The following is a 13,315-nucleotide window of genomic DNA, read 5'->3' as shown; positions in this document are numbered from 1 at the left end:
AAGGCGAGGAAATGGAGGATTCTCCTTGTCCTGTCCTGGTCACCTGCCGCATTCTTCCTGGCCCACCCAGGAAGGAGTGCCCTGATGAATGGCTTTACATTTGGCCAAAAGATGGGTCTTAAGTAAATTACCAGTAACGCTGTGAGCACAACTTACTTACACCTCAGTGCCTTCACCTGTTGGGCTTGCTTTATCCAGAATATTCACCTTATGCATCTTGCTAACTCCCACCCCTTTAGATTTCAACTCACAGACCCTGACTCAGCTATGTATACTTTGAAAACTATACTCAAGGGGGCGGTGCTGTGGTGGAGTGGGTTAAAGCCCTAGACTGTAAGCACCGGCATCCCATATGGGTGCTGATTCTGGTCCCGGTTCCGACTGCTCCACTTCCAATCAAACTCTCTGCTATAGCCTGGGAAAGCAGTAGTAGATGACCTGAGTCCTTGGGCCTCTGCAGGGAGACCTGGAGGAAGCTCCTGGCTCCTGGCTTTGGATCGGCGCAGCTCTGGCCGTTGCAGCCAATTGGGGAGTAAACCAGCGAATGGAAGACCTCTCTGTCTCTACCTCTCACTGTAACTCTTTCAAATAAATAAAATAAATCTTTAAAAAATTAAAAAAAAAAAACTATACTCAAAGAATTTGGCAACATCAGAAGGGGCAAGAAGTAGAAACTGATAATGCAGTTATTGGACAGTTTATGGAAATTGGGATTGATCCCATTTAGAAAGCAGGCATTTTCCATACCAGCAGGAGATTTCTGTCCCAGAAATATGATATTGTAATAGAAGTAGCCCATGAAACTCATACTGTTAAAATTAGTTTACACAGGACTCACTGGGGTTATAAAAATAAAAATATTAGCTTTGTACTATCAATGCCAAACGAAAACACAGTGATTCTATATGTCCCTTCAATATTTGCCCTTGAGCACATTGTTTTTTTTCCCCCTCCAGAGGCACAGAGACAGAAAGAGACAGAGAAAGCTCCCATTAACAGGTTCGCTCTCCAAATGTCTGCAACAGCTAGGACCGGGCTGGGCCAAAATCAGTAGCCAGCAACTCAATCCTAGTTTCTCACGTGGGTGGTGGATTCTCAACCGGTTGTGCCATGACTGCTGCCTCCCGGGTTCTGCAGTAGCAGGAAGTTGCAGTCAGGAGCAGGAGCCAAGTTGCAAACCCAGATACCCTAATGCAGGCTTCGGGCATCTGAACTGCTAGGCCAAATATCCAATCCTGGAGAAAAATTTTAACTCATTTTTTTCCCAAGAAGACTTTCTCAGGGAATTAATGGTAGAATATTTCAGGTGGAGAAAGAACAGCAAAGTTAGGCATGGAGATAGGTTCCAGAAGGACAAGCCCCTTGATAAGGCTAGAAGCTAGCATGGCAGTGGGGAGATCCCAGGAGACGAAGCTGGCTGGCCCGGAGTGGCTGAACACGCAGTGTGAGAAGAGCTACGTACAGTACAATCCTGACATAGCGTAGGTGCATTGAGTTGACAAAGAATGAACTCATGCATATTCTGATCCAACCCTTTCCATTCACTCCATCAGGAGACGTTTTTTGTTATTCCTAAGTCTGTTTTACATTACTAAATGGCTTTAGGAAATCTCAAGTTGCTGGAGACAACGCAAATTCGAACCCCACAACGATTTAACTCAGTGGTCTGTGTCATCCCCAAGAGTCAGATACTGAATTCCCAGTCCCAGGGTGGGTAATTAGGTCACAAGGGCAGAACTGTCTGAATGAGGTCAGTGCCCTCCTGAGAGAGGCTTGAGGGAGCCTGCTCGCCCCTTCCGGAGTGTGACCATGTCGTGAGAGGGCACCGCCCAGGAGGGACAGAGCCCCACCCAGCACGGAGTCTGTGGGCACCTTGATCCTGCACTTCCAGTCCTCAGAACTTCGAGCAGTCCATTTCTGTTGTTTGTAAACTACTCGGGCTAAGAAACCAAGCAGACCAAGACACCGGAGTGTGGACTGGAATGAGAACAAATCGTTCCTTAGAGGACTCACACTCAGTAAACGTTTTTTAGAAAAATAGTAGGCATCATTGCTACAGAATTTTGCTGTTGTGGAAAACAGAATTTAATTCCAGTATAGGATTGCTGCATAATGAAAGCTACTCCAATGCCCTCGCATTTTCTAATAAACCTTCAAGGTTCTTGTGCTGATTATTTTAGGGCAGATATAGTATTTGTTTCTAGATTTGTGATTTCTGAGTTATTTACATCAAAATTGGTTGAGACTGGGAAATATGGGCATTTGGAAAAATTATTTCTCTGAATAGTTATTTTTCACTGGGAACTTGAGACCACACCATGCACTGGTACTACCACTCAGAAACGGTAGTTTTGAGGGGAAACGTGTTCTAGGGAATGTGGATGAGAAGTAGCCCAAGATTTCCATTGCTTTAAATTCTCTGAACCAAGGCATAACAAAGTACACAGTAAAAAAGAAAAGAAAACCATATATACAGAGAAAAGTCACAAAAATACTCTCAATTAGACTCAATGAAAATACAGTTCTGAGTTAACACAGTAAGTTAAAAAAAGATTAAAAAAAAAAAACCTGCTAAGGTGTCATGACCCCATCTTATTGTTGCGTTCAGCTTTTCCATTCTAAATCCCTATTTTCTGTTTATAACTTACTCCAGAATGTTCCTTTTGACCTTTGAGTCTGATATTTCTCTTGCCTCGTCTCAATCCAAAGGCGAATTTATTTGCAATTTGAACTAAATCTCTTCAGTTATTTCAGTTACTTGAGTTTGAAGAAAATACCTGCTTTGTGCTTTGAGAAATCGTTCAGATTTTTTTCCATGTTCAAATAGCTTAAAAATGACTCTGTTTTGAAGCTGTAGGATTGGCATGACTGCACTGAAGATCCAATTCAAAAAGGGCTGGTTAAGAAATGGGGATTGAAGAACCAGACAGGAGGAGGCTCCATAGCAGGTGATTACCTGGAGGCAAATGCACCTGTCTCCCCTACAGGTGTCTCGGATGTGCGCATGACAGTAGTCACCAAGTGAGTGCGAGAAACTACAAGAAAGGTCAAAACCCACAAAGACAATCAGTTTAAAGGATGACTGTGTATTTGCATGTGCTGGAAAGATGGGAACCTTCCATCTGTGCTTTCCAGGGCATTCACTTTTCAACAAGTTACTTTCTTCCACACCTACTGAAAGCCTTGTTTTATGCTAATGCTGTAGTGAAGATTCTGATTAATGTGCCTGTGCAGTAAATCCATGGGAGAGACTCAAAAGTATAGAGTAGGGCCGTGGCTCAATAGGCTAATCCTCTACCTAGCGACGCCAGCACACTGGGTTCTAGTCCCGGTTGGGGTGCTGGATTCTGTCCTGGTTGCCCCTCTTCCAGGCCAGCTCTCTGCTGTGGCCAGGGAAGGCAGTGGAGGATGGCCCAGGTCCTTGGGCCCTGCACCCCATGGGAGACCAGGATAAGTACCTGGCTCCTGCCTTCGGATCAGCGTGGTGCGCAGGCCGCAGCACGCCAGCCATGGCGGCCATTGGAGGGTGAACCAACGGCAAAAGGAAGACCTTTCTCTCTGTCTCTCTCTCTCACTGTCCACTCTGCCTGTCAAAAAAAAAAAAAAAGTATAGAGTAGGTAGGAATGGAGGGCATTCTCAATACAAGACAGCAACTTGAGCCTAAAGCCTCCAAAAAATATGGCAAAAGAGAGATAGACAAGCAGACAGCAGACAAAGACACAGGTCTAGACATAAATTCTTATATACTCAATGGGGCCGGCTGTGACACGGTAGGCCAAGCCTCTACCTGAAGCGCTGGCATCCCATATGGGTGCAGTTTGTGTTCTGGCTGCTCCTCTTTTGATCCAGATCTCTGCTAATGCACCTGGGTAAGCAGTGGAAAATGGCCCAAATGCTTGGGCCCCTGCATCCTTGTGGGAGACCTGAAAGAAGCTCCTGGCTCCTGGCTTCAAATCGGCCCAGCTCCAGCTGTTGTGGCAATTTGGGAAGTGAACCAACTGATGGAAGACCTCTCTCTCTCTCTCTCTCTCTCTCTCTCTCTCTCTCTCCCCAACTCTAACTCTCAAATAGATTTTTTAAAAAATTCTTATAGACTCAAAATGGAAAATTCAAAAATCCAGCATGATCACCATCAACTCCTACTCAAAGCTGATCCAGTTCAAGCCCTTCCAAATAAACATAACAATCTCTAGGAAGATTGTCTGGCTAAACAAAATTATTTTCAGGACAAGTCCTTTTGTAGCTTACCCAACTTTTTTCCAAGCAGATAATGACCTCCAAGACCCTCCTACCAGGGAATTTCACAGTTAAAGGGCCCATCCTAAGAACCCCTTAGATAATTACAGTCAAAAACTAGCTGATTCCTCTGCCTGAATATGAACGCTTTCTCCTCTGAACTTGTAGTGCATTACATATCTGGCTCTCCTAGAACTGATTCCTGTAAGCTTCCCACATTTTAAAAATACCATGCATACTGAAATCAGTAGGTTTATTTTAAGGTTTCTTGTTGTCCAAGCATGACTTTTTAAACTGATAGTGGTTCTTGTGTTGGTTCATTCACTCAACAAATTTCTTTATAGTTATTATAGTTATTGTTACTGTAATTTTTAAAAAATATTTATTTTGAAAGTCAGAGTTACAGAGAGAAGGGGAGACAGAGAAAGAGAGAGAGAGAAAGAGAGAGAGAGATCTTCCATCTGCTGTTTCACCCCCCCCAGATGGCTGCAACAGCCAGCGCTGGGCAAGGCAGTAGCCAGGAACCAGGAACTTCACTGGGTCTCCCAGGTGGGTGGCAGGGGCCCAAGGACCCAGGCTATCCTCCACTGTTTTTCCTAGATCATTAAATGCAGGAAGCTGTATCAGAGGTGGAGTAGCCAGGGCTCAAACTAGCACCCATATGCAATGCCAGCATTGCAGGCAGTTTCACCTGTTATTGCACAATGCTGGCCCCTGCTGTAATTCTTAAATTGGATTAGTTTAATATGCTAATCTGACTGAATCTTAGTTTGTTTTTAGAAAAAGACTCCAGAGAGTTTTTTTAAAGATTTATTTATTTATTTAAAGACATAATTACATAAGCAGAGAGCGAGAAGGAGAGAGGTATTCTCCATCCATTGGTTTACTCCCCAAAATAGCCACAATGGCCAGGGTTAGGCCAGGCCAAAGCCAGGAGCCAGGAGTTTCTTCTGGGTCTCCCATGTGGGTGGCAGGGACCCAAGTACTTGAGCCATCTTCTACTGATTTCCTAGGCAATCAGCAGGGAGCTACCCTGGATTGGAAGTGGAATAGCTGGGACTTGAACCAGCACTCACATGGGATGCCAGTGTTGCATTTTAACCAGGCAGCACTTAACCTGTTGTACCACAATGCTGACTCCCTCAATGAGCTCTGTTATGTGAGCTATCAACATTTACATTAAAAGCTAAAACTGGGGGCTGGCATTGTGGTATAACAGGTTAAGCCACTGTCTGCAATACCAGTGTCCTATATGGTTACTGGTTCAAGTCCCAGCTGCTCCACTTCTGATCCCGCTCCCTGCTAATGCACCTGGAAAAGCAGCGGAAGATGGCCCAAGTCTCTGGGCCTCTGTACCTGTGTGAGAGATCCAGATGAAGCTCCTGGTTCCTGACTTCAGCTTTGACCAGCCCTGATTGTTGTGGCCATTAGGGGAGTGAACCAGCAGATGGAAGATCTCTCTCACTCTCTGTCTCTCCCCCTCTCTCTGTAACTCTGACTTTCAAAACAGGTAAATAAATCTTCTTAAAAAAGTTAAAACTGACACAGATTCCTTTTCATTAATAAAAGATACTTAGATTCTTGAGTGTTTCTCCATTCCATTCATTCTGTGTTGTTCCAGTTGTGAGTTATTTGGAAACTCCAGTGTTTACTTGAGATTGTGAAAAAGGTCAAATGATATCTTGGTGTCATTATGACATGTTTTGACCTCTGGAAGTGCTGTGGGCCTCCCAGGCAGAGGGCCATACTATCTTAATGCTTAATGGTGGAGCCCAGGCTCTCTGTCTTCTGGAATTCCTTATAAATGTCAGTGGGCATCTAGCCAACTGAGCAGTCGGTTACTCTAATGGTTCTGAATAGGGGTTCCAGGGTGAAACACCAGAATTTGCAATGATAAGCAGTTCCCAAATCACCCCAAAGTCTTTAATTCTGGGATAACAAATGTTCCTACTCCCTTTTGATTTACTCTCAGGTCAGTTTTTGGAAGGAGCCCCCCAAAATGCCCACATTTATGATTTTTTCAAATTCTCCATGATTCTCATCCCTCACTTCACCAACTCTCTTTCCTATTTAAGGGATCCAAAATTTTCAGACACCCACTGCCCAGAAGTCAGCTGAAGGTCCTCTTCTCTCTCCAAATCAGAGTTGCTGAGGGTGAATTCTAACGAAGTGAATGCTGAGAGCCAACCTTTTCCCCAAAGAGCAACAGGAATTTCCTGAGCACCCGCCACGCGCCAGGCCCTTGGTGAGGCACTTGGGCCACACCGTCCACTGCTTAAGGATGTGATCTATGACAATTTCAGAACTCATCAGATCCCAGGCAAATCAAAACAGCTGGAGAATATTGCTCCTGAACTCTGGATTTCAAATCTCCTTTCTTGAGTTGGATTGTTTCTATGTACAGTAAAGTGACTTTTTAAAATTCTACAATGATGTTATTCTAACGAAATGAAGTTTTGAGCTGGGATGCAATGAACACATTACAGTGTGCACTATGGCCGTGTGGAGTTGGCCATGCACACAGATGGTATTGATTTTCGTTTCCTGTGAAGCTGAATCAACATGTTGTGGCTAATGTCTATGTAATTTAATGTATTGAATAAAATGTACCATTGCTCTCTCCTTGGGGATAAGAGGTCTTACTTGGCTGTGGTGTCCTTGTGCTCGAAAACCGCCACAGACATATTTAACAATCTTTCGTTATTAAAACTCAACCTAAGGAAATCTTTCCTGTTTCTTAGAAAAGAGATGTAATTTTTCTTCAACTCATTTGTGTTTTCACAAAAGAGTGGCGGCATCCATAGAATTTTTTTAGACTAAAGACTGGCAGACGAGGCTCCGTTATGGTGTTGACAATACACAGGGACGGCCACAGAGTGTGTGTGTGTGTGTGGGGGGGTGTATAGCGTAGTAATTGACAAGATAATGTATCAGTGCCACCTGAGGGCAGCTCCTCCCTGGGCTCAGCAGCAGGGTAGGCTAAGAGCGGCCTTCGCTTCCTGTGCCCATCTGCTGCCTCTGCTTGGTCTATTTCCCCACAAGATGACCAGATGACCAGTATCATGAACAGTATCTTCTATAAGAAATATGAATGCTGCCTGCCTGGAATCAGGTTGCCTGACTACACACAAAGCAAGGATATTCTCTGTCACAGATAACTTACCATGAGCAAATTAATTCAGGGAGAACTACAAGTTTGCACATTAAGATCAATGTATCTGGGGCTGGCATTGTGATATGTTGATAGAGACACCATCTGTGTGCTGGCATCCCATAAGGGCGCCAGTTTGTGTCCCAGCTGTCCCACTTCTGATCTAACTCCCTGCTTATGTACCTGGGAAAGCAGCAGAGGATGTCCCAAGTGATTAAGCCTCTGTGCCCACCTCGAAGTTCCTGGCTTATGGCTTCTGCCTGGCCCAGCCTAGCTGTTGTGGCCATCTGAAGAGTGAACCAGCATGTGGAAGATCTCTCTCTCTTTGTCTCTCTGTCTCTGTTACTCTGCCTTTCAAATAAGTAAATAAATTTTTCAAAAAATCAATCTACATCCAGATATAGATAATTCTCTCTTATTAATAATTGAAATTATTATTGGCATTGATAGTCAAACAAATTAATACATAAAATGACATCAGGATAAACTATAAGCAGAAGTACCAGGTAGTTAGCTGTTTTCTGTATTTATAGTCTGCTAGACTTCAGCCAGTTCTATTACCTTCATATTGCTAACAGTACCTAGTATGCACATACGTGACTACAGAATTAAAGAATAAGCAGAGATAGCAGTAAAGAAGTGTTGATCTTAGCCAACCACTAAGAGCTGGCAAAGGACAGTCCCATTCTTCAAGTCCCTGTGGCCAGGTTCAGTATCTCCATGGTGAGGCTGGGACTCTTTGGAATCCTCCTTGGGTTCTCCAATTGCTCTTACTTGGTAACATACTAATTTCTGAGATCATATTAAGGAATGATTTCTTATGGGCAGGTGTCTGGCTTAGTAGATAAGACAGCTGCATCCCATATTTGAGGGTCTGGGTTTGATACCTGCCTCCAGCCTCCAGCCCCTACCCCCAACCTCCAGCCCCTGCCTCCAGCTTCCTTTTTTTTTTTTTTTAATTTATTTGACAGGTAGAGTTATAGACAGTGAGAGAGAGAGAGAGACAGAGAGAGAGACAGAGAGACAGAGACAAAGGTCTTCCTTCCGTTGGTTCACTCTCCAAATGGCTGCAACGGCCAGAGCTATGCTAATCTGAAGCCAGGAGCCAGGAGCTTCTTCCTGGTCTCCCACGTGGGTACAGGGGCCCAAGGACTTGGGCCATCCTCCACTGTCCAGCTTCCTTCTAATGTGGACCCTTGGGAGCAGCAATGATTACTCATGTAATTGAGTTCCTGAAGCCCATGAAGGAGACCTGGATTGAGTTCCCACTCCTGGCTCTGGCATTGCCCAATTCCTGCTGCTGTGGGCATTTGGCGAGTAAACCAGCAGATGAGAGCTGGGAGCTTTCCTCTCCTCCCTCCCTTCCCCTTCTCTCCCTGTTTCCCTTTCCCTCTCAAAAAAAAAAAAAATCCTGAATTTCTAGAAGCCCACTTTCTCTTGCTCAAGGCTTCCTGCCATCATCGCTGCTGGTCCCTTTTCCCCCTATTGTGCTTTATATTTGGGCTCCCCTACACCTCTCTTACTAACTTGTGCTCACTAGCATTGTGTGTAAGAGCTGAGTCTATATTTAGGAGAGCGGATACAAAGCCTTCCAGTTGAATACAATGGGAATAATAATGGTATATATTTACCTTTTCATACTCTAACTCCTCTTGGCTCATCATCCATGGATTATGCCCCCACGGCACAAAAAGTTCCCATGCCTAAAAGCTGCCAGTTCACACTCCTTTCACAGAAGCACCCATGACCCCTGTTAAACTTAAATGCTGCCTGGTGAGTTCGCAGGAAGTTTTTCTTGATTTTCATCTGGGCTTTCACTGATTTCAAATTAGTTTGGTGTAGATGGGCATCTCCAGTGAGATGTTAACCAGAGTGGGATGAAAGGTGCAGAGAAAGATGAAAGTGCAGAGTGTGGTCGCTGCAGGAAGGAAGGGGAAGTACCAGGAATTGGATCCCACGGGGGCCCCCAGCGGGCTATGAGGGGGCACAAGCAATAGAGAGGGGACGCCACATGGCGAGAGAGAGCAGCTCGAGCAACCCTTCCCTTCCAACTAATTTTACCAGGACCTATACCCGACATGGGCAACAATAGCAGCCACGGTAATAAGAACAGCAGCAGCTAGTGTTTACCGAGTGACTATTGTATGCCTCACAAGTACCCATAGTGCAAATTGAATAAATCATGTGCTTTATGGATTATTTCATTTAATTATTGGGCCGGTGCTGTGGCTTAGTGGATAAAGCTGCCACTTGCAGTGCTGGCATCCCATATGGGCACTGGTTCGAGTCCCAGATGCACCTTTTCTGATCCAGCTCTCTGCTGTGGCCTAGGATAACATCGGAAGATGACTCAAGTGCTTGGGCCCCTGCACCTGTGTGGGAGGCCAGGAGGAAGCTCCTGGCTCCTGGCTTTGGATCTGCACAACTCCAGCCATTGCAGATATTTGGGGAGTGAAAGAGAGGATGAAAGACCTCTCTCTCTCTCTCTCTCTCTCTCTGCCTCTGCCTCTGCCTCTCTGTGACTCTGCCTTTCAAATAAATAAATAAATCTTTAACAACAACAACAACAAAGTTGAGTCTGGGCTCCAGAGTTGTGGTGCAGTGGGTTAAGACACTGTGTGTGACACCAGTATTATTGGAGTGCTGGTTCCAGTCCTGGTTGCTCTGCTCCTAATCCAGCTTCCTGCTAACATACCTGGGTTAGGGTTAGGGTTAGGGTTAGGGTTAGGGTTAGGGTTAGGGTTAGGGTTAGGGAATGCAGTGGAAGATGGTAAAGTGCTTAGGCCTCTGCCACCTTCATGGGAGATCCAGATGGATTTCCAGGCTCCTGGCTTCAGCCTGGCCCAGTCCCAGCCATTGTGGTCTTTGGGAGAGTAAACCAGTAGGTGAAAGCTCATTAATGCTCTCTCTATATATCTCTCCCTCTCTGTCACTCTGTCTTTCAAATAGGCCAAAATTTTTTTTAATTGTAAATCTGTAGTAAATGTAAGAAAATAGGGGTAAAATTGAGAAATCAAAAGTTCACAGTGTTAGGCAAATACCGGAGGCAGATTTTGATGTGTGGTACAAGCCGGGGCTTTGTGGTCAAGCAGTGTGTTATCCAGCCAGGACAGGGATCCCATCAGCCACTGGGATGATGAGCTGGGCTGGGGCAGCCAGAGCTTCCACCTGGCCATTCACCTCCGTCCAGACACAGGCTCTCCCAGGGCCTTGCAGGAACGCTCAGACCGAGTGAGCGGTGGCTTCACAGTCCTGGGAGAGGATGAGGTGTGTGAACTCGCTCGTGCCCTCCCCATGCCTGGACTTGTGGGGCACAGTCCAGCAGGAGCTCCACAAGCTGGACATCCTCTTCCTCCACCAACCACAGACTGACCGTGGTGGACACCAAGATTTGGATATGGCTTGAGTGAGCTCCCCAATGGCTCACGTGTTGGGAGCTTGGTCCCCACGGTGGCAGTGATGGAATCTTTGGGAAAGGGAGTCTAATTCAAGGCAATGAGATCACGGAGGGGGACACCCCTCCCTGGAGAGATTCAAGCAGTTCTTGCAGGACCCTCATTTATTCTTGTGCGAAGGTTCCTACAAGTAAAGAGGCAACACCCACTATTCACAGGTCTCTCTCTGGCTTCCCATCTCATGGGACTGCTCCCTCTTGCACATGCTCCTTTGTGATGCCACCCCCCACAGTGTGATGGAGCCAGAGGGCCCCTCGCTAGAGCCGGTGCCATGCTCATGGACCTCCCCAACTGCAAGCTAAATAAACCTCTCTTCTTTAAAAAGTCCCTAGGCTAGGGCGCTTTATTATAGAAATGAGAAATGAATAACACGAGGGACAACAACTCAGCCTGTGGAGCTGCTGGAAGAGGTCGTCACTTTGGTGCCCAAAGAGCACATGCAGACCACCACACAGCTGCTTGACGCTGTGCAAAGTGGGACACCAGCTGGGCCCCCTGGAGGGCCGAACTCTCTGACATACATTCACCCATCTTCATCTCTAGGGCAGGTTTTAGCTTCCTAGTGCTGCAGTCACAATTTATCACAAACTGCATGGCTTAAAGCAATGGAAATGAACTCTCTCAATTCTGCAGGCTAGAACTCTTAAGATCACGGTGTCTGAAGGGAGGAGAGAACTTCCACTTTGACTATGACCCTGTTGGAATAAGATCGAAGTTGGCGAACTCAAAAGGCTTCCATAGCCTTGGCAACTCATGACTAGAGCCTAGGGAGATTACTGACGCCATAAACACGAGTGTCAAATTGTTAAGTCAACAACAGGAGTCACTGTGTACTTACTTCTCATGTGGGATCTGTCCTTAATGTGTTGTTCAATGTGAAGTAATGCTATAACTAGTACTGAAACAGTATTTTACACTTTGTGTTTGTGTGGGTGCAAACTGATGAAATCTTTACTTAATATATACTAAACTGATCTTCTGTATATAAAGAGAATTGAAAATGAATCTTGATGTGAATGGAATGGGAGAGGGAGTGGGAGATGGGAGGGGTGCAAGGGGGAGGGAAGTTATGGGGGGGAGAAGCCATTGTAATCCATAAACTGTACTTTGGAAATTTATATTTACTAAAAAAAGAAAAAAAAAAAAGATCACGGTGTCAAGTCCATGCTCCCTCTGAGGCCCCTGGGGAAGAACTCTCGGCTCTTCCTGGATTCTGGCGGCTCCCAGCCATCTTTAGTACCTTTTAAATTTTCTTTTCTTACATCCGCATCACTCTAATCTCTGCCTCTGTTAACGCACAGCCTCCTTCCACTCGTGTTTCTGCATTCTCTGTGTCATCTCTTCTAATAAGGGACATCATCCGTTAGACTTAGGGCTCATGCTAAGCCATTATGATCTCATCTCTTTTTTCAAAAATATTGATTGATTGATTTGAAAGGCAGAGTTACAGAGAGGGAGAGACAGAGGGAGCTCCCATCTGCTCGTTCACTGCCCAAATGGCAGCAACAGGCTGAAAGCAGGAGCCAGGAGCTCTGTCGAGGTCTCCCACATGGGTGGCAGAGGCCCAGACACTTGGGCTGTCTCCTGCTGCTCTCTCAGGTGCATTTGCAGAGAGCTGGGCAGAAGCAGAGCAGCCGGGACTTGAATCAGCACTCACATGGGATGCTGGCATTGCAGGCGGTGGCTGAACCCACCGTGTGATGTCATTTTAACTTGTCAGCAAAGCCACTAGCTCCGAGCAAAGTAAAATTCTTAGGGTACCGGTAGATGTAGACTTGGGGGGACACACGTATTCAGCACCTACAGAAGGTGTTACTGTCTGCCTGTGGCACATCAGCAGTTTTCTTTCAAAGTGACTGCTGGGACAGTGTCTGAGCAGTGTACAAATGAGCGAGAAGTTCCAGTAAATTACGTTTCCATTTGCACTGCCACGAAATAACAAAATCTACAATGTTAGAATTGTTAATGAAAGAAAATGAACAGTGGTTAGGTTCTTTACAGGATATTGTTGTAAAAAATGGTTGAAAAGTTTTAATCACTAAATTACATGAGTAAAGTTTCTTGTTGATGATGATTGTCAAGAATTTTAAGAGATTCTAATTTGAAAGTCTTGATTAGTAATTGCATATAGCCTTTTCAGTCAAAGGAAAAAAATCTGAGGAATCAATTTGGAAATACTTTGTTTAGAAATTTTCTGTTTAGTATTTTAATGTAATGTTAATATGAAATTTAATATGGAATTTAATATTTCATGTCTTTCCTCATTTGTGTTTCCCTTTATTTATAATTATTTAAATTGTAATGAATATTTACAGCAAGTACATATACATGTTCCCCAAATCCTCCCAGTTATTCAATATGTACTATAGAAAATATCATTTGCTATGTGCTTTACAACATGAACAACAAGTTGTGCAGTGATGTTACAATCTCTGGAGAAAACTTTTTCCACAAACAAAATGTTGGAACCAA

The sequence above is a fragment of the Oryctolagus cuniculus genome, chromosome 16 (assembly GCF_964237555.1).
Source record: "Oryctolagus cuniculus chromosome 16, mOryCun1.1, whole genome shotgun sequence".
NCBI lineage: Eukaryota > Metazoa > Chordata > Mammalia > Lagomorpha > Leporidae > Oryctolagus > Oryctolagus cuniculus.
Note: the sequence above shows the minus strand (reverse complement) of the source record.